At 52.4% G+C, this 20,205-nt stretch overlaps 1 protein-coding gene across 3 annotated transcripts in view; it reads right to left on the reverse strand.

Annotated features, from left to right (window-relative positions):
* The window catches only part of SRC (SRC proto-oncogene, non-receptor tyrosine kinase), a 53,071-nt gene that overhangs the window by 23,426 nt on the left and 9,440 nt on the right, over positions 1–20,205 (reverse strand). For 2 of the 3 annotated variants that reach the window (XM_058562727.1, XM_058562724.1), the window contains exon 2: positions 10,424–10,490. The exons of the other annotated variant lie outside the window; for it this stretch is intronic. The gene's annotated coding sequence lies outside the window, so the exon portion shown is untranslated. The remainder of the gene's footprint in view (positions 1–10,423; positions 10,491–20,205) is intronic. 3 annotated transcript variants of the gene reach the window in all.

The raw sequence follows: 20,205 nt of genomic DNA on the forward strand, positions 1-20,205 counted from the left end.
TGACTCTGATTATACAAGTAACTCGTGTCTGTGGACAGGCAGTCTCGTGGAGGTGAAGAGTCAGAGTCTGAATCCCCCAGTGTGGGACCCTGTGCCTCAGTTTCCTCCTCTGTCAATGGAGGATAACAACAGTGCCCCCGTCATAGGGCCGCTGGGGGAATCAGCGAGGGAAGAACACAGGACACGCTGAGGCCGTGCGGCACACTGTCACTCCAGCCCCTGGAAGACGAGCCCCTGGCCGTGGTGGTGCACTTCCGCCCCACCACCTGAACAGAGGGCTGTAACCTGGGTCCACCTGGTGCCCCTGACTGTGAGCTCCCTGCAGGCAGGACCAGGTCGGATTCAGCTCCACATCCCCAGAGAGCAGGACAGGCCTGGCACCTGCCAGGTGCTCTGGAAATATTTGCAGAATAGACAAAAAACTAAATGAGCCCAGACATGTGATTTGCGCCCTGCCTTGTTCCTGCAAGGTCACGTTGTAGAGACCAAGTATCATTCTGCGATATTCAAACACTCCCAGAGCCCGGACCTTGTACCGGGCCCTGCTCTAAGCACTTCGCAAATATTGACTCGTGGAATCCCCAGGATTATCCAGGCAGTAGATACTAATTGTGTTTCTATTTTACTGATGAAGAAACTGAGGCACAGAGAGGTTGAGGAACTTGCCTGAGGTCACACAGCAAGCGTGAGAATGAAAACAAGTGGGGACAGGGAACCACATTAGACAGGCAGGAATCAGAGGCTGCTCAGGGGCTCCAGTCGAGGAACTCGTGGGCCCCACCTCCCTCCCGCCCTTGGAGCCTCTCTCTCCCATGGAACAGCCAGATGCCCTTGGCAGATGGGGCGTGAGTGGGTAGGGCAGCCTAGCCCGGCTCCCAGAGAAAGCTCAAGATTTCAGGTTTCGACAAAGCAGAGAGTGCTTGGGGAAGGACGGACACATTTAGGGTGGGGTCCAGTCCCTGAGGGGCTGCTGCCATGCTGTGTGACCTCGGGGGAGAGGCCCTCCCAGACCTCGGTCTCTCCTTCCTGGAGGCAGGACCCTGCTTCAGGGCCTGAACGCCCAGTCACCATGAGTCGCCCATTTGAGGAGGGCCAACCCCCACGTCTCTTCCGCCACTTGCACACTCGGAGGCAGAGATAGATCCTTGGGCCCCCGGGGGAAGTGGTGGGGGCTCCGTACTGGGGATGCCCGAGGTTCCCAGAGGAAGGGGGCCCCTCTCCTCTGGGGAGCCGCTCCGGACCACAGGCTCCAGGCAGAGGCCTGCGCTACGGCCGCCCCTGCGAGGCTCTAGGATGCGGGGCCAACAGTGTGTCCCCCTCAGGGCCCCAGCGCTGCCTGCTCAGCAGGTCCCAAGCCCACTTGGCACCTCCCCCTGAGGCCGCCCCCTGCTCCGTGTCGCTGTCTCAGGGCTGGTTCGCCTGTCCTCCTCCCGCCCCATCTCCATTCCCTCGGGCCAGGCCCCTCGTCCTGGCCTGGCGCAGCCCTCCTCCTGGCAGCCAGAGGCGCCCCTGTAAACCCCACAAACAGCTGCGGCTGCCTCTGCTCCACTCCCTCCATGGAAAACTAGAAACGACCTAAGTGCTCATCAAAGGGGCCTGGACCATCAATGCCGGCCTGCTCATCAAGTGGACAGCCGTGCGGCTAATTAGACACAACGAGAGCTCCCTACGGCCTGAGAAGATGCTCCCGACACACTGTTACGTGAAAAGAGGAAGACGGCATGTAGAACGTCCTCCGGGCCTCTCAGGGCCTCAGTTACCTTGTCTGGAAAATGGGGGCAATAATGCTACCTACGTGAGGGGGTTGGTGGGAGGATTAAATGTGACAACGCATGCAACCGGCTTCGTGTGGTGCCCAGCACATAGTACACATGAATGACAATTATGTCCACACATACTTCCAGAGAAAGTTCTGGAAGGATTCCAAATTCTTCACAATGTTTCATCCAAAAGGCATGGAACAGGGAGAAGAAAATCTCTTTTTTTTTTTTGGTGAGGAAGATCAGCCCTGAGCTAACGTCCGTTGCCAATCCTCCTCTTTTTTTTGCAGAAGATCGGCCCTGGGCTAACATTGTGCCCATCTCCCTCTATTTTATATGGGATGCCACCACAGCATGGCTTGACAAGCAGTGCGTAGGTCCGTGCCCAGGATCTGAACCCGCGAATCCCAGGCCACTGAAGCTGAGCACGTGAACTTAACCACTACGCCACGGGGCTGGCCCCAGAAAACCTCTTTTTTACTTTATATGCTATATCACTTGACATTTAGAAATTACTTGTCATGATTTTTTTTTTAATGAGACTTTTAAAAAAACATGCAAGAGCTTCCCATCATGCCCTCTGGATGAGGCCTGAACCCCTCACGCGGGTCCACCCAGCCCTGCAGAGCCGGTGCCGTGGCCCCCTCCCACGGCCCCCTCCCTGAGGGCACCATACTCTCTCTCACCTCCTGGCCTGTGCATAGGCGGTGCCCCTCTCCAGGCACACGGATGCTCACAGCATCCAGAAGAGCCCAGAAAAGACTGTTGTTCAGTCGCAGCGTACCCACTCCTTCCTTCCCTGCTCTGAAGAACATCACCTCTACCTCTCCTGAGGCTGCACGGGAGGCCAGGAGCTTAGGAGTTCAGAGTGAGGACTGCAGTCAGGCCTGGTTCAAATCCTGGCTCTACCTACTAGCTAAATCTTCTCGGGCAGTCGCTTCACCTCTCAGTCTCTTTATCTTTAAAATGGGTTTAATGGGCCGGCCCCGTGGCTTAGTGGTTGAGTGTGCGCGCTCCGCTGCTGGCGACCCGGGTTCGGATCCGGGGCACGCACCGACGCACCGCTTCTCCAGCCATGCTGAGGCCGCATCCCACATACAGCAACTAGAAGGATGTGCAGCTATGAAATACAACTATCTACTGGGGCTTTGGGGAAATAAATAAATAAATAAATAAAATTATAAAAAAAAAATGGGTTTAATAATAAGCCTAACATCTGAGAATTCAGTGAGAGAGTCCACGTGCCAGGCACAGAATAAGACCTCAATAAATAGCGCACAATGTTGTTTGCTGTTATTATCAGCACAGGGGATGAGAAGGACAATGCATGAAGATGCGGAAGTTAGGCGGCAGGGCCTTGAATGCCGAGCACAGAGCTGAGCACTTTACAAAGAGTTGATACTCAATTGTCCCGACAGCACAGGGAAGTAGGGACTATAACTGCACCCACTTTACAGATGAGACCAAAGTTCAGAGAAGCCAGAACCTTGCCTGAGGCCACACAGCAAGTGAGTGCAGCAGAGCCAGGAAGCTCGAGGTACAGGAGAGTGCTGTCAGAATGCACCTCTGGTGCCCCACCCACTGAGCTGCCGCCCCCACTGCCCCAGGTGCCTCCACCACTCCACCACTCCACCATCTCCACACTCCACCATCTCCACCATCCACCATCTCCACACTCCACCGTCTCCACACTCCACCATCTCCACCACTCCACCATCTCCACACTCCACCATCTCCACCATCTCCACCACTCCACCATCTCCACCATCTCCACTCCACCAGCTCCACCACTCCACCATCTCCACCATCCACCATCTCCACTATCTCCACCATCTCCACCGCTCCACCATCTCCACATTCCACCATCTCCACACTCCACCATCTCCACTATCTCCACCACTCCACCATATCCACAATCCACCATCTCCACACTCCACCACTCCACCATCTCCACCATCTCCACCGCTCCACCGCTCCACCATCTCCACCGCTCCACCATCTCCACCGCTCCAGCACTCCACCATCTCCACCATCTCCACCGCTCCACCATCTCCACCATCTCCACCGCTCCACCATCTCCACCATCTCCACCACTCCACCATCTCCACCATCTCCACCACTCCACCATCTCCACCATCTCCACCGCTCCACCATCTCCACCATCTCCACACTCCACCATCTCCACCATCTCCACCATCTCCACACTCCACCATCTCCACCGCTCCACCATCTCCACCACTCCACCATCTCCACCATCTCCACCATCTCCACCACTCCACCATCTCCACCATCTCCACCACTCCACCATCTCCACACTCCACCATCTCCACCACTCCACCATCTCCACCATCTCCACCACTCCACCATCTCCACCATCTCCACCTTCTGGACACAGAGGCAACACAGGGGTCAGAGGCCAACTCCGACATCACCATCCATATCTCTGGAACCTCCAGCAAGAAGCCTCATCACAGAGGAGTCAAAACATACGCCTGGAGGGCAGGCCCAGTGGCATAGTGGTTAAGTTCACGGGCTCTGCTTCGGCGGCCCGGGGTTCACAGGTTCAGATCCGGGCACAGACCTACACACCACTTGGTAAGCCATGCTGTGGCAGGTGTCCCGCATATAAAGTGGAGGAAGATGGGCACAGATGTTAGCTCAGGGCCAATCTTCCTCAGCAAAAAGATGACGATTGGCAACAGATGTTAGCTCAGGGCTAATCTTCCTCATTAAAAAAAAAAAAAAAATATATATATATATATATATAAAGGCCTGGAACCAGAATCCCAGGTTCAGTTGCCAGCTTGCCACATCCTAGCCATGTCGCCTCAAGGGGGCCTCAGTTTACCCCTTATCAAAAGTGGGAATCAGCACAATTGTTCCTATGTAACTGGGCTTGTTGTGAGCAAAACATCAGGTAATACTTATAAAGTGCCTGGCACATAGATGCTCATATTTGCACATAAAGTGCTCAATAAATATTAGCTATTATTACCATTAGTGCGGAAGACCTCTATTCAGATCCTTGCTCTCTTTTCTAATCACTCTTACATTTAGGCAAAGGCTTCCAAAATTCCTACTAAAGTGCCAAGCCCTGTTCCTGGCCCTGGAGGGATGGTCTGTGGGAGTTGATTAGGAGCCCAGCCCCATAAAAGCCACTTCATGGGGAAAGAGTCCCGATAGGCCAAAGCATGTCCACCAGTTAACTTTGCTCTAAGATACCTGCCAATGCAGTGAGCTAAGAAAAAGAAGTGGAAGGAATAAAATGGAATTAGAAAAGAGAAGATGAGTATTAGTATTTGCAGATGTTATCAGTATAGATCTGGGAAATCCAAGAGAATCTGTCACAAAACTATTAAACAAAAAACAAATTAAGTAAAGTGGAAAGAAATTAAAAGTTAACATCCAAAAATCAACAATGTATCTATACACCAACACAATCAGAAAATAGAATCAAAGAAAGCCTAGCATTATAAAAATATCAATTCTTCCTAAATTAATCTAAAAATTGACTATGATCCTAACAAAAACTCCAACAGGAGTGATGCCAGCATCACAGCGGAAAACCTGAGAGGAAGTGGAACATGAAGGCAAGGATTGAGCGTAAATGGAGCCTTTCGATTAGCTTTAACACAGAAGACTCTGTCGGAGAGAAGATCAAAGGCTGGAGGAAAGAGATTTAGGAGGACTTCCCAGACCCGCCGAAAGCCAGTTCAGAGCAGGACTGTGCTTCCTCCCTGGGAAGCTAGGGCTATATTAAAAACAAAACAGGGCCGGCCCTGTGGCTTAGCGGTCAAGTGCGTGGGCTCCGCTGCTGGCGGCCCGGGGTTCGGATCCTGGACGTGCACCGACGCACCGCTTCTCGGGCCATGTTGAGGCCACGTCCCACATACAGCAACTAGAAGGATGTGCAGCTATGACATACAACTATCTACTGGGGCTTTGGGGGAAAAATAAATAAAAAAATTAAAAAAAAAAAAAATAAGGTATTTCTCTCTTGATACAGCACAGCCAACAATGTTACATTTATTGGTAATTGGTAATTGTTAGATTGATAAATAAGGTGTCTAAATTTATTTCTTCAATTCTGCCCTAAATTTTATATCATGCATTTATAAAAGATTTATTTTAATATTGTTTTATATCTAGGCTTATATATTTCAATTAAAAATATTTTTATAAACAAACAAAAAACAGGATTTTTTTTTAACTGGGCAAGTCAATTTTAAAGTTTATGAGTAAAAGTAAATGTACATGAGTAGCCAGGACAATCCTAAAAAGAAGAATAATGAGGGGAAATAGCTCAACTAGATAGTAAAAATTACTCTAAAGTCACAGCAATTAAAACTGTGTGATATCAGTACAAAAATAGACAAATCAATGGAACAGAATGGAAGGTCCAAAAGTTGTCCCCAAATATATGGGAATTTAATATATAATGAAAATGGCATTGAAATTTACCAGTGAGAAAACGGTAGACAGAGTTGGCACCAATGCTCTGAAACAAAGTTGGATCTCCATCTCAATCCATATTCCTGTAAATTTCAGATCAATCAGATTTAAACCACACAAAAATAAAATGATAAAGCTCTAAAAAGGGGAAGGGAGAATAAATTTTCTCAGAATGAGAAAAGTATTTCTAAACATGGCAAAAAACCTAAAAATCATTCTTAAAATGATAAGTCAATCTACATAAAAACCTAAAGTGTCTGTATGGCTCAATAAACATCATAAACAAATTCAAAAGACAAACCACAAACTAGGAAAAATATTTGTAACTCATATGGTAGACAAGGGTTTTTTCCCTTAATATATGAGAGTTCCCACAAAAGAAAAATAACCACAGATAGTTTACAGCAAACCAAATGGCTTCTAAACATATAACAAGATGCTCAGCCTCGTTTATAAGATTAATGCAAATTAGACCTCCACAAGCTACGGACCACAGCAGAATACACATTCTTCTCAAGTGCACATGGAACATTCTCCACAATAGACCATATGCTAAGCCACAAAACAAGCCTCAATAAATTTAAAAGGAGTGAAATCATACAAAGTATGTTTCTGAGCACAATGGAATGAATTAAGAAATCAATAACAGAAAGAAATTTGGGAAATTACAAATATGTGAAAATTAATGCACTCCTCAAAAACCAATGAGTCAAAGAAGAAATCACGAAAAAAAGTAGAAAATACTTTGAGATGAATTAAAATGAAGACACAACATATCAAAATTTATGGGACATGTAAAGTAGAACTTAAAGGGAAACGTATAGCTGTAAATGCCTATATTAAAAAAGATCTCAATAACCTAAGCTTTCACCTTAAGACATTAACAAAAGAAGAGCAAACTAGCTCTAAAGCAAGTAAAAGGAAGGAAATCAAGATTAGAGCAGAAATTAATGAAACAGAAAATAAAAAACAATAGAGAAAAATCAAAAAAACCAAAAGTTGGTTCTTTGAAAAGATCAACAAAATTGACCTTTAGCTAGACTGAACAAGAAATAAAGAGAGAAGACACAAATTACTAAAATCAGGAATTAAAGAGACAACAATACTAAAAACCTTACAGAAATAAAGATCATAAGGGATGCTATGAACAATGCTATGCCAGCAAATTAGATAACTTGTATGAAATGGACAAATTCCTAGAAAAACACAAACTACAGAAACTAAGAAATAGAAAATCTGAATAAAGCTTAAACAAGAGATTGAATTAGTAATTTTAAAACTTCTCACGAAGAAAAACCCAGGCCTAGATGGTTTCCCTGGGTAATCCTACTGAACATTTAAAGAAGAATTAAGACCAATTCTTCGCTAGGGAACCATTCCCAACTTGTTCTATGAAGACAATATTACGCTAATACCAAAACCAGACAAAGACATCATGAGAAAACTACAGACAGCTATCTCTTATGAATATAAGATGTAAAAATCTTCAACAAAATACTAACCAACTGGATCCAGCAACATATGAAAAGAATTTTACATCATGACCAAGTGAGATTTATGCCAAGAATACAAGGTTGGTTTAACCCCTGAAAGTCAGTGAATGTAATACATCATACCAACAGAATAAAGGACAAAAAACACATAATAATTTCAATGTGATTTGACAAAATCCAACACCCTTTCATGATAAAAACACTCAACAAAAGAGGAAAAGAAGGGAATTTCCTGGGCCGGCCCCATGGCGTAGCGGTTAAGTGCGCGCTCTCCGCTGCTGGCGGCCCGGGTTCGGATCCCGGGCGCGCACCAACGCACCACCTGTCAGCCCACGCTGTGGCGGCATCCCACATAAAGTGGAGGAAGATGGGCACAGATGTTAGCCCAGGGCCAGTCTTCCTCAGCAAAAAGAGGAGGATTGGCATGGATGTTAGCTCAGGGCTGATCTCCCTCACAAAAAAAAAAAAAGAAGGGAATTTCCTCAACCTGATGAAGGGTATCTATGAAAACCCATATGTAACATCATATTTAATAGTGAAAGACTGAAAGCTTTCTCCCTAAGATGAGGAACAAGATAAGGACGTCCACTCTCACCATTTCTAATCAATATTGTACTGGAGGTTCCAGCCAGGGCAATAAGGGAAGATGAAATAAAACACATCCAGACTGGAAATGAAGAAGTAAAACTAGCTCTATGTGCAGATGACATGATCTTGTATATAGAAATTCCTAAGGATTCCACTAAAAAAATTATTAGAACTAATAACCGAGTTCAGCAAGGTTGCAGGTACAACATCAATATATAAAAATAAATTGTATTTCTATATACTAGCAATGAACAATCCAAAAATAAATTAAGAAAACAATTTACAATATCCAAAGAATACTTAAGAATAAGATTAACAGGGCCGGCCCCGTGGCTTAGCGGTTAAGTGCACGCGCTCTGCTGCTGGGGGCCCGGGTTCAGATCCCGGGCGCGCACCGACGCACCGCTTCTCTGGCCATGCTGAGGCCGCGTCCCACATACAGCAACTAGAAGGATGTGCAGCTATGACATACAACTATCTACTGGGGCTTTGGGGGGAAAAATAAATAAATAAAATCTTTAAAAAAAAAAAAAAAAGAACCCAACAACAAAAAGACAAATGATCCCATTAAAAAATGGGCAAAGGATCTGAATAGATATTTCTCCAAAGAAGATACATGAATGGCCAATAACTCCACGAAAAGATGCTCATCATTAGTCATCAGGGAAACGCAAATCAAAACCACAGTGAGATACCACTTCACACCCACTAGGATGGCTATAATTTAAAGGACAGATAAAAACAAGTTGTTGGCAAGGAGGTAGAGAAATTGGAGACTTTATACACTGCTGGTGGGAATGTAAAACGGTGTAGTTGTTTTAGAAAATGATCTGGCATTGCCTCCAAAGGTTAAACATAGAGTTACCATATGATCCAGAAGTTCTGCTCCTAGGTATACATCCAAGAGAAAAGAAAACATATGTCCACATAAAAACTTATACATGAATGTTCACAGCAGTGTTATTCATAATAGCCAAAAAGTGGAAACAACCACACGTCCATCAATTGATGAACAAATAAATAAAACGTGGTATATCCATATAATGGAATATTATTTGGGAAGAAAAAGGAATGAAGTACTGATACATGCCGCAACATGGATGAACCTTGAAAATATTACTCTAAGTGAATTCCATTTACATGAAAGGTCCAGAATAGGCAAATCTGTAGAAACAGAAAGTAGATTTGTTGTTGCCTGGAGCTGGGGGAGGAAAGTTTGAGGGAACGTGGGGAGTGACTAATGAGCACACAGTTTCTTTTTGGGGTGATGAAAATGCTCTAAAATTGACTGTGGTGATGGTTGCACAATTCTGGGAATATATTAAAAACCACTGAATTGTACACTTTAAGTGGGTGAATTGTATGGTAGGCAAATTATATAGATAAATAAATAAATTTTTTCAAATTATATAGATAAATAAATTTTATATCTCAATAAAGCTGTGATACTTTTTAAAAAAAAACTACACTGGAGGCCACTGTTCATCTATTAGATTGGCAAAGATCTCAAAATTCTACAGCAGCCTGTGCTGGTGAGAGAGAGGGGAACCAGAGGGTGTGGTGGGAGGAGACATCAGCACAACCTCCATGAAGGACTGTCTGGCCATATCTATCAAAATGACAACTGCACGTACCCTCTGATGCAATTTTGGACTGATCCTAGAGGTATCCTCATACATGAACACTAAGCATATGATTGAGGATATTCATCGTAGAATTGTCTATTATAACCAAATGACTGGCAACAACCAAAGTATTCTTTGCTAATTAAATAAACCATGGTCTTCATCCACAATGGAATACTACGCAACCATGAAAAAGAAAGAAGCAGCACAAAATGATCTCCAAGGTACACTGTCAAGAGAAAACAGTCAGGTGTAGAACAGCATGTACTACGTGCTACCTTTTTTTTTTTTTTTTTAATTTTTTTAGCATACATGGTTATATACACCTGGATCTTCCTGGAAGGATACACCGGAAACTCCTGCCAGTGGTTGCCTCTGGCAAGGAGACCTGGGTGCAAGAGAGACTGACTTTTCCCTGTCTTCTTTTGTACTGTTTGAAGGATTTTTTACCTCGCGTGTGTGTTAATGCTTTTTCTTTCCTTTCTAAGAAAAACCACCGGCGTACCTGGTTTCAGTTCCTGGCTCGCTCTCTCATAGCTGGGCAAGACGCTTCACTTCTGAGCCTCTGTGTTCTGCAAAGGGAGGGATAATAATAATATCTACCTTGCAAGGTTGTTGCCAAGGATTAAATAAGACAACACACACGCAGGGCTCCCCACCGTGCCTGGCTCCCAGCAAGTGCCCGGTACTTGCTGGTTATTAACATGTTACTACGTACACCAAGACGGATGTCACAGGTGCCACCAGAGAGCCCCAGACCAAGTGTCCAAGCATCAGCAATCCCTTCACACTGGGGGAAACCAGAGAAGGCTTCCTGGGAGAGGCAGCACTTGAGAAGGGCTTCAAGGACGAGCAGGCATCCCACAAGTAGCGATGACTGGGGACGGCGCTCCTGGCCAAGGGAGCCGAGCAGGCAAAGGCCTGGAAGTAGGAAAGCCCTGGGCATTCCCTCGATCACTGTGCATCCATTGGCTCCTTCCACAAAGCTCCACTGAGCACTCACCATGCGCCAGGCAGTGAGTGAGAGAGACAGACAGAAGCCAGGCGGCTGGACCAGCCAAGGGAAGGATTACAGAGTGCAGTGACGGGGACAATGAGGGACTGGGGCAGAGCCTCACCCAGGTCCAAGTGCTCATAGAGCAGGCCAGGAAAAGGAGGCTCAGAGAGGGAGAGGCGCTGCCTAAGGTCACACAGCAGGTTCTCAACTTCCAAAAACAGCCTCTCTCGGCTGCGCCCTCTCCTCATCCCACAGGCCGGGAGAAGAGAAGGCCCACAGGGGCCCTCCTGATGTGCACTCATCAGAAGGAGGAGACAGGTGCCATCTCAACTGGGGACCCCACGAACAGGAGGGACAGTTGGTTCTCAGATGATAACTACAGCTAGCTGATGGGGAGAGAGACTCCCGTCCAGGCACCACGCTAAACAGTACACTACATGCATGAGCCCAGGCGAACCCACTGCAGCCCTATGTGATCAGCCTTGTTTTGCAGATGAGGAAACTGAGGTACAGAGAGGTCAAGTTGCTTGCCTAAGGTCACACAGCTCCTAAGAGACAGCACCAGCAGGCAGACTCAGATTGTCTGGGCTCTGCAGCTTTGTGCCCCAGGGCCCATCCCCCAAGGGAGTCGCTGGCTATGTCAGCAAACACACCCCTCTCAGAAGGGCCCAAGGTGGGAGCTGCTCTCAGCCAGTCCAGGAATGTCTCCTGATAACAGTGGCCCCACCGGGGGCGGGAAGACTGGGTGGTGGAGGTTGTGTGGGGAATGTGTGGGGGTGGAGGAGGGAGGAGGCAGTGGGGAGGGACACGGCCCATTGGCAGCAATCTGTCCTGCCTCTGGAGAGGGGAGCAGAAAGTCTCCATCAGGCCCCCGCCAGAGCCAAGTGGGTACAGCGTCGTGGTTGGGGGGCCCTGCAAGGAAGCATGGGAAGGGCAGCCCAGGAGGTGGACACACACGTGCAAAGGCCCTGAGGCACGAAGGTCAGATGTGCAGAGGGTTATTGAGTGAGAGGTCTCGACTGAGTGGTTCCCAGCTTAACTGAGTCGCTGCTGGCCTTTGGCCCAGATGTGAGGAGGTCTGAGGGAGGCCCTGAGAGGGATCTGTCCAGCAATTTAGGTCAGAAAGGCCTGAAAAACTGAGAGGGAGAGCCATGAAGGTCTCCTCGGGGCCCTGAGGGTGTTGGGCAAGGCGGGGTCAGGTTACTGAGCCTTCTTCCCACAGCAATCCTGTCAGAGCACAGTGATCTCCAGCTCCAGAGGGCTGGAGGGGCAAAAGAGGGCACCTAAACCAAGGTAGACTTCCCAGAGGAGGAGACATCTCGGCTGAGGTCTGAAGGCTGGGCAGTTTGTGGGAAGAGGGCTGGGAAGAGTGATCCAGGCGGAAGGCACTGCTTGGGCAAAGGCCCAGAGGTGAGACCATCCAGAGAAAGGCTAGGGAGCCAGGTCAGGTCAAGTCCTGCACCCTCAGTTTCCCCAGCAGCAAATGGGGGGAAAGACAGGCACACAGTGGGTGGCCCCACCTTCCCCACACCCACTTCCCGCCATCTCCCTCCTCCAAGGCCCACGCCCAAGAGGGAGGTCACTGGGGAGGGGGCGGCTGGAGCCCCCACCCACAGGAGCAGCTGGGGGCTGGTGAGGTTGGCGGGCTTGGGAGGCTCCTCTGACCACCCCCGGCCCCGCTCCGCTCCCACCCCGGGGTCCAGGCCAGGCGGCCGGGCAGCTGGGGGGCCAGGCGGCTCGCAGGCCAGGAAGTCCCAGCCCCCGTCTCAGGGAGCCTGTGGGCGCTATCCCCCTTTACAGACGAGGGAGCTGAGGCTTAGAGCGGGGGGCCCAACCCCAGGTCATGCAGCAAGGCGCAGGCCGGCCCTCGAATGAGGGTGTGGGCGCCGGGACTGCAGACGAGATTCTCGGGGCACCAGGCCCCCGAGTGCCGCGCTGAGGAGGAATGGGAGGAGGAGATGCTGGCCCAAATGACCTACAGACCAGGCGGGTCTCGGGGACCCGGCCTGATGAGGGCAGGCCCCCACGCGGCTCAGTGGAAGCCCCGGCAGAATCACCTGGACCTCAGGCAGGTCACGGCCCCTCTCGGGCCTCAGTATCCGCACCTGGACAGAGGCCCTGGCACGCCAAGGACACCTCAGCAGACCCCTGTGTCAGGGGAGGGCCGCAGGGAACACGGAGGGGACACGTTGTGCTCTCTCCCGGGCCCCCAGCTGCCCCACCCCCGCTGGCTGATGGCTGATGGGCCTGGGGGGACAGCTGCCAGCCGGCCCCTGCCCACGGTGCCCGCTGCCTCCTGCCGGCAGCTCTGGCCGCTCCTCGCTCCTCCGCTCTGGACACACAGTGCCCCCTCCTCCCGCCCCGCCCTGCAGCAGCTCTCCCCGGACGCGGTGGGCGGGGGCGCCCGGGGCCAGGCCCCCCACGGTCAGCCCTGAGCTCGACCCCTGCCCCCACTCTCCAAGCCCACAGGCGGCCTTCCCCCATCCGTGACCGCGGGAAGGCCCAGCCCTCCCTTAGTCACCCATGACGTGGGAGAGGGCATCTGGGCCTGAGCCTGGGGACAGCGGTCGGCAAGATGGCCGAACTCCTAAAGCTCCTGCTGCTGCTCCCAGGATCAAGGCCAAGGGCGCAGGGGGCCCGCGGCATCCTCCCTCCTCCCTACCCCTTGACGCTCCCCTCAACTCGGAATTACCCCCCAGCCTCCAGACCTTTGCACATGCTGCTCCCCCCGAGGCTTCACCACCCACCTCCCCGGCCCCTGCGCCCCCATGAACTCCAGGGCACCCTTTGGGCCTGACGACAGGCAATACCTGACCTTGCCAACACCCAGCTGAGAGAGGTACCCCTCTTTTTCTGGGCTCACATAGCCCCCATCACATTGGGATTAAGAGTTGGACTGCCTGAGTTCAAAACCTAGCTCTGATTCTTCCTAGCTGTGTGACCTCGGGAAAATTACTCCGCTTCTCTGTGCCTCCGTTTCCTTACCTATAAAATTGAATAAAAATAATAACTTACCTCCAAGGACTGTTGTGAGGATTCAATGAATCATATTTGTGAAATGCTTAGAGCAGAGCCCGGACCCTAGCAAATGTGCCGTAAGTGTTTGCCATCAATCAATAATAGTAGCAGCTGTTATTGGTTGAGCACCTACTGTATGCTCAGCATCTTACCTGGATCATCTCACAACAGCCTGGCAGGAGGGGCCGTTATGAACCTCACTTTAGGGCAAAGAAAGGGAGGCCCAGGGGCATCAGCTCCACCTCAAAATATATCCGAGGGAGGAGGGGATTTTTGCTGATATTAAGGAATTATTGTTGGATTATGGTTTTATGGCTACTTTCTTAACACGAGTCCTTATCTTTTAGAGATACACGCTGAAAGATTTACACGTGAAATACGACATGCGCGATTTGCTGTAAATGACACAGGACGGGGGGAGATGGAACACGTGGGGAGGGGGCAGGACAGGCCACAGGTTGGCGGTGCTTGGGGCTCAGCGATGGGTGAGTGGAGGTTCATGATACTAATAAGCCCCCATAATAAAGAGTTTAAAAAGGAAGATTAAATGAAATAACGCAAAAATAATGTTTGACCCCTCCCACCATCTACCCCCAGCCTGGGCAAACCATTATCGCCTCCTCCCCTCGCTGGACCAATGCAGTAGTCACCTCGCTGTTCCACGTGCCTCCATGCTCACCCCCACCGTCTGTTCTCCACACAGCAGCCACATGTGCTCAGAACCCTCAGTCAACGTTAGAATGGTCCAGAGGCCCTCCCTGTCCTATCCCTCAGTCTTTCTGCCCTTTTCTCCCTCCATTCTCCGCCTCGCTCACTCTATTCCCCTGGCTTCCTTGCTGTTCCTCCAACACTCCAGCATGCCCTTACCTTAGGGTCTTTGCACCGGGAGTACCCTCTCCCTGGATTCCCTTCCCCCAGGGCGCAACAAGACTCCTCTCTTCCCTCTTTGGAGGTGAGCTTCCAGCCCAGCCACCCTCTCTAACTGCAACATTCTCCAGGCCCCAGCCAGCACTTCATCCCCTTCCCTGCTTCACATCCCATCCGGGGCACTCATCACCTTCTCACAGACCACATGCGTGTCTTCCTTATTTGTTGTGTTTGTGTCCCCCCTCCCCAGAATACCAGCTCTGCAAGAGCAGGGATTTTTGTCTGGTTGGTGTTCTGCTGTATCTCCAGCCTCTAGAACATTGCCTGGCACATAGTAGTGCTCAGTAAATATTTGTGGAGGGAGGGATAGAGGAGTAGGCAGCGGGAGGGAGGGATAGAGGGAGGGTTGGAGCGATAGAGGGAGGGGTGAAGGGATAGAGGGAGGGATGGAGGGATGGAGGGATGGAGGGAGGGGTGGAGGGAGGGAGGGAGGGAGGGGTGGAGGGATGGAGGGGTGCAGGGAGGGAGGGGTGGAGGGAGGGAGGGAGGGGTGGAGGGATGGAGGGAGGGAGGGAGGGAGGGAGGGGTGGAGGGAGGGGTGGAGGGAGGAAGGGAGGGGTGGAGGGATGGGGAAGGGGTAGAGGGAGGGGTGGAGGGATGGAGGGAGGGGTGGAGGGAGGGAGGGGTGGAGGGATGGAGGGAGGGGTGGAGGGAGGGGTGGAGGGATGGAGGGAGGGGTGGAGGGAGGGAGGGAGGGGTGGAGGGATGGAAGGAGGGAGGGAGGGAGGAAGAGGAGGAGGGATGGAGGGAGGGATGGAGGGAGGGATACAGGGAGGGGTGGAGGGAGGGAAGGAGGGCAGGATGGATGTATGGGTCCTACCCAGGGCCCCAGAAGATGAAGAGGCACAGGCCTCAGCCCTGGGTCTGTCCAGCCCCACAGCCCATGCCCCGACCACTGCACTCTCCTGCCACTGCCTGGTGTGTTCCTCTGGCAGAGCCTCTGAGCCCCCTGATTACACAGGGCACTGTGCAAGTCTGAGACAACTCAATGCCCCAAGCCCCACCTAGCATGGGCTCAGGCCCAGGACAGGTACCAGGGATGTGTGCTGAGTGAGCAAGGAGCGAGTGAAGAGTGAGCCAGGGGCCATCCGCGGGCCAGGGGCAGCCAGGACGTGTCTGGTCCCGTGTTCACAGTACAAACACGCTCAGGCTTCAAACCAGCTCTGCCAGTGTGGCCGGGGCGGGGCAGGGCGCTGCAGGCTGGGGCTGGCACCGGCAGAGGTGGAGGGGTGCTGCCGGGGACAGGACCCGCAGCCCGGGGAGGGCAAAGGCCACGCCACTGGACCATGGAGCTGCCACCAATCCCAGCCCTGAAGAGGCAGACTGTTCCCGCCCCTGCGGCTCTCGGGTTTCCTCCTGGGCAGGAAGGGGCCCCCTTTCCAGACCCCAGGCCCTGCCTGCCTGTAGAGGGCAGGATCCCTCCCGCCAGGACCTGTCTGCAGCCCGGAAGCCCTGGAGGGAAGGCAGGGCCCGGAAGTGGGTGGCGCCGGAGCAGGGCAAGGCCGCAGGTGACCTGGTGTAAACCTGCTCTGTTAGGTTGCCGCTCAGCCTGGAGCCAACCCCGTGCCCTTCTGGACTCAGTTTCCCCGTGTGGAAAGTGGTATTGGGCACGGATTCCAGGAACCGTCCATCCCAAGGTGCTGAACTATCGAGAAGAGGCCACTGGGAGCTCCAGCCCTGCCCCGAAGCCCCGCTCTGGGGGTGGACGTGGCCAGAGCCCAGACTCGCACACATGTCCCGCCTCCCCACAGAAACAGTAATAAAGATTCCTGCTGGTTACTGAAGCTCGCCGTGTGCCTGGCGTCAGGCTCGGCGCTTTACACACACTGTTCCATCTGGTCCTCCCGACAGCGCTGTGAGGCAGGGCCCGTTACTGTGCCCATTTCCCAGCAGAGGAAACTGAGGCCCAGGTCACATGGCAAGTTGGAGTCCAGGTCCCCGATCCCACCCCTGAGGTCACACTGGGCAGCCTCCATCTCCTCAAGACAGTTCAGGGCAGGAAAGCAATCTCAGGTACACCCTGAAATCATTAGCTGGAATTTGGGGGGCAGGGTCCATATTCCCTAAATCCATAACCCCCTCAGTCCTGAGAGGCCAAGGCCCAATGCTGGGCCATGGGTGTACCACTCTGAGCCTCAGTTTCCTCATCTGTGCAAAAGCATAGGATCCTGCCCATTTTGCCTAAGGTCTCCCATCGTTTAAAGCTGCAGGAACTGGAGGACGTGGTCCAGACCTCAGGACGAGGTGGAGAAGCCGCTGGGCCTCCGGAGGGACTAGGGGAGGGAGGGGAACATGAACCAGAAGCCCACAGCGGCTTACGGGGGCACTCATCCCCTCTCCACCAGCAGCCCGAGAGAGGAAGGATGATTCCTCCCGGCCCCCACGTAACCCAGTTCTAAGCCCTGGCCCATCTCCAAACAGCCTGAATCCACTTTCTTCCCTCCCGCCACGGCCACCCCCTAGTCCTGGTCCAGCCTCCTCCTCCAGGCTGGCCAACTGGGGCAGGGAGCCTGTCTGAAATGTCAGTCTGAACCCATCACCTCTGCTTAACATCTCTCACAGCCTCCACACTCCAAGACAGAGAACAAAGTCCTCACAGGGGCCCCCAGGTGCCTACAGTGGACTCTACCAGCTCCACCCCCTTCACTCATTCTGCTCCGCCCACACTGCCCACTTCCCCTTTCCCTGAGAACCCAGTACACGTCTGCCTCAGGGCCTTTGCACTTGCTGTTCCCTCTTCCCAGAGCATACTTTCCCTGGACATCTATAGCTTCACTGTCACTTCCTTCAGGTGCTTTACTCCAATGTCAACTGCTCAGAGAGGCCTTTCCTGACCACTTGTTCAAATGGCAACACACCCAGCCAACTCTGCTCTCTGTTTGAGCCTCACTTCAAAAGCTACCTGCTCACAGAGGGCCTCTCTGACCTCCCCCAGCCCAAGTGAGGACCTTCAACTTCTCCTTCTGAGCACGGACCACTGCTCTGATGACATAGCTCACTGTGTGAGTACACGTCTGACGAAGACAGAGGCCACTTCTATCTCACTCGCAGCTGAATACTCTGCAGTGGGTGTAATAATCAAAACAGTTGAAAGATGGGATGCTTGGGCACCATCCGGGCAGAATGGACACTGGCCAAAAGCACAGGGCGGAGCGTGGAGTGGGTACCTGGTAATCACTGAATGAATGGATAGATGGATGGACGGACGGACGGAGGGAGGGAGGGAGGGAGGGATGGATGGATGGACGGATGGATAGGTGGATGGATGGATGGATGGATGGATGGATGGATGGATGGATAGGTGGGTGGATGGATGGATGGATGGATGGATGGATGGATGGATGGATGGATGGACGGACGGACGGAGGGATGGATGGAGGGATGGATGGATGGATGGATGGATGGATGGAGGGATGGAGGGATGGATAGGTGGGTGGATGGATGGATGGATGGATGGATGGATGGATGGATGGATGGACGGAGGGACAGAGGGATGGAGGGATGGAGGGAGGGATGGAGGGATGGATGGATGGATGGAGGGATGGATGGATGGACGGATGGATAGGTGGATGGATGGATGGAGGGATGGAGGGAGGGAGGGATGGAAGGAGGAAGGGAGGGAGGGATGGAGGGATAGAGGGATGGAGGGATGGATGGATGGATGGATGGACGGATGGATAGGTGGAGGGATGGATGCAGGGAAGGATGGAGGGATGGATGGATAGGTGGATGGATGGATGGAAGGATGGATGGAGGGAGGGAGGGAGGGATTGATAGATAAGTGATCAGGACACACACAGTGCGCTTGGGACTTGCCAGGGATGCCTGGGGCCCTGAGAAGGTGGCCGAGAGAAGGGAAGGGTCCGCCCGAGCTCACCAGCCAGGCTCTGGCCTGAGCAGCTGCAGGCAGCCCAGCCTCTCCTCCCGCACAACTTGACTTTCATTTCCTATCCTCTCGGTCTGAGGAAGCTCCTTACCCCAGGGGATCTGGGGGAGGAGGAGGGGCAGGCTCTGGTCCCCGAACAGAGGGGGCTCCCAGGCTCCATCTGTCCCACCACAAAGGGGCTTTGTCCTCGGTGCTGAGAGCCTGGGGCCGATCGGAAGCCGCCCCTCAGCCGCCCAGCAGGTCCCAGCACCCGGGTCAGCTGGGCCAAGAGCTCGAGAGCCAGATCCCAGGGCTGGTTCAGAGTGGGGCACAGCCTCTAAAATCTCATTAATCCTCCCCAGGAGCCCCGGGAGGAGGGCCTAGGGTGACCCCAATTTTGCAAATGGGGAAACAGGCTCAGAAAGGCAGTTTCTCGGCCAAGGTCTCCCAGCCTGCAAAGAACAAAGCTGGGATTCAAACCCAGGCCCATCCAGCATGAGAGTCTTCAGCCATGCTCTCAACTCACCCTGTCTGGAGAACGGACCCTCTGGGTTCAAGAGGGTGGAGAGGACTTTCTGGAGGCACAAGTGGGCAACCCTGCCTGGCCCCTCCCCCCAGCGGCAAGACCTTCACCCTCGCGAGGTTCACCCAACAAGGGAAGGAGGCCGGCCCCGAACCCAGAGCCCCTGCCCCACGCCCAGCCCATGCCCCAGGTGCCTTGGGAATCTGCCAGCCAGGCCCCAACACGTCTCCACCACTTCCTTTCAGGCGGGCATCTGCAGGGAAAGGATGTACGGCAGGCAGACGAGGGGGCAAAGGCCCCTCGCTCACCTCGCCATTCCCGTCCATCCCAGACCTGCCATTTGCCTGGCCGGCACCCACCTTCTCTCCAGGCCCATCTGCTCTCAGTGCAGCCACCAGGGCCACCTCCCCAAAGCCACACTGCCAAGGGGCACCTACCCGGAGCCAGGCACCACCCACAGTCCTGCCCTGTGGTCTCTCCTCACTGCCCGGGGACAGCACGGAGACTCCCTGAGCATGCACTCAGGGCTGCCACTGATGGGTGCCGCCACTCCCAGGTCAAAACTCTACCAGCCCTCCGAGCTCCAACAAGAAGAGCTGCTCACACCACACCTCCCCCTCCCCTAGAAAACTATTCCATCCTTTCAGGCATGTCAGACATACCACTTCCTCCAGGAAGTCTTCCCTGACCCACTCCCTCCAAGGTCCCAGACCAGCTCCTACCTTCTGCCCCAGGTAGGGGTCCTTGATCTTCATCGCGAACCCCAGCCTCTGTGGGCTGCCTTCACTTAGCAACAGTAACTGAGCACCTGAGCCCCATGTGATCCTTCTCTTCGTCACATCTTCAGCAGGAGGCCTGCACGGCTCCCGGCAGCCCCAAGCCAAAGGCTGAGCACCATGGTGAGGGTTTGAGGCCTTGCCTGATCAATCTAGTCCCCTTCCAACTGCCTTGCACATG

This window comes from Diceros bicornis, chromosome 19 (genome assembly GCF_020826845.1).
Source record: "Diceros bicornis minor isolate mBicDic1 chromosome 19, mDicBic1.mat.cur, whole genome shotgun sequence".
Taxonomy (NCBI): domain Eukaryota; kingdom Metazoa; phylum Chordata; class Mammalia; order Perissodactyla; family Rhinocerotidae; genus Diceros; species Diceros bicornis.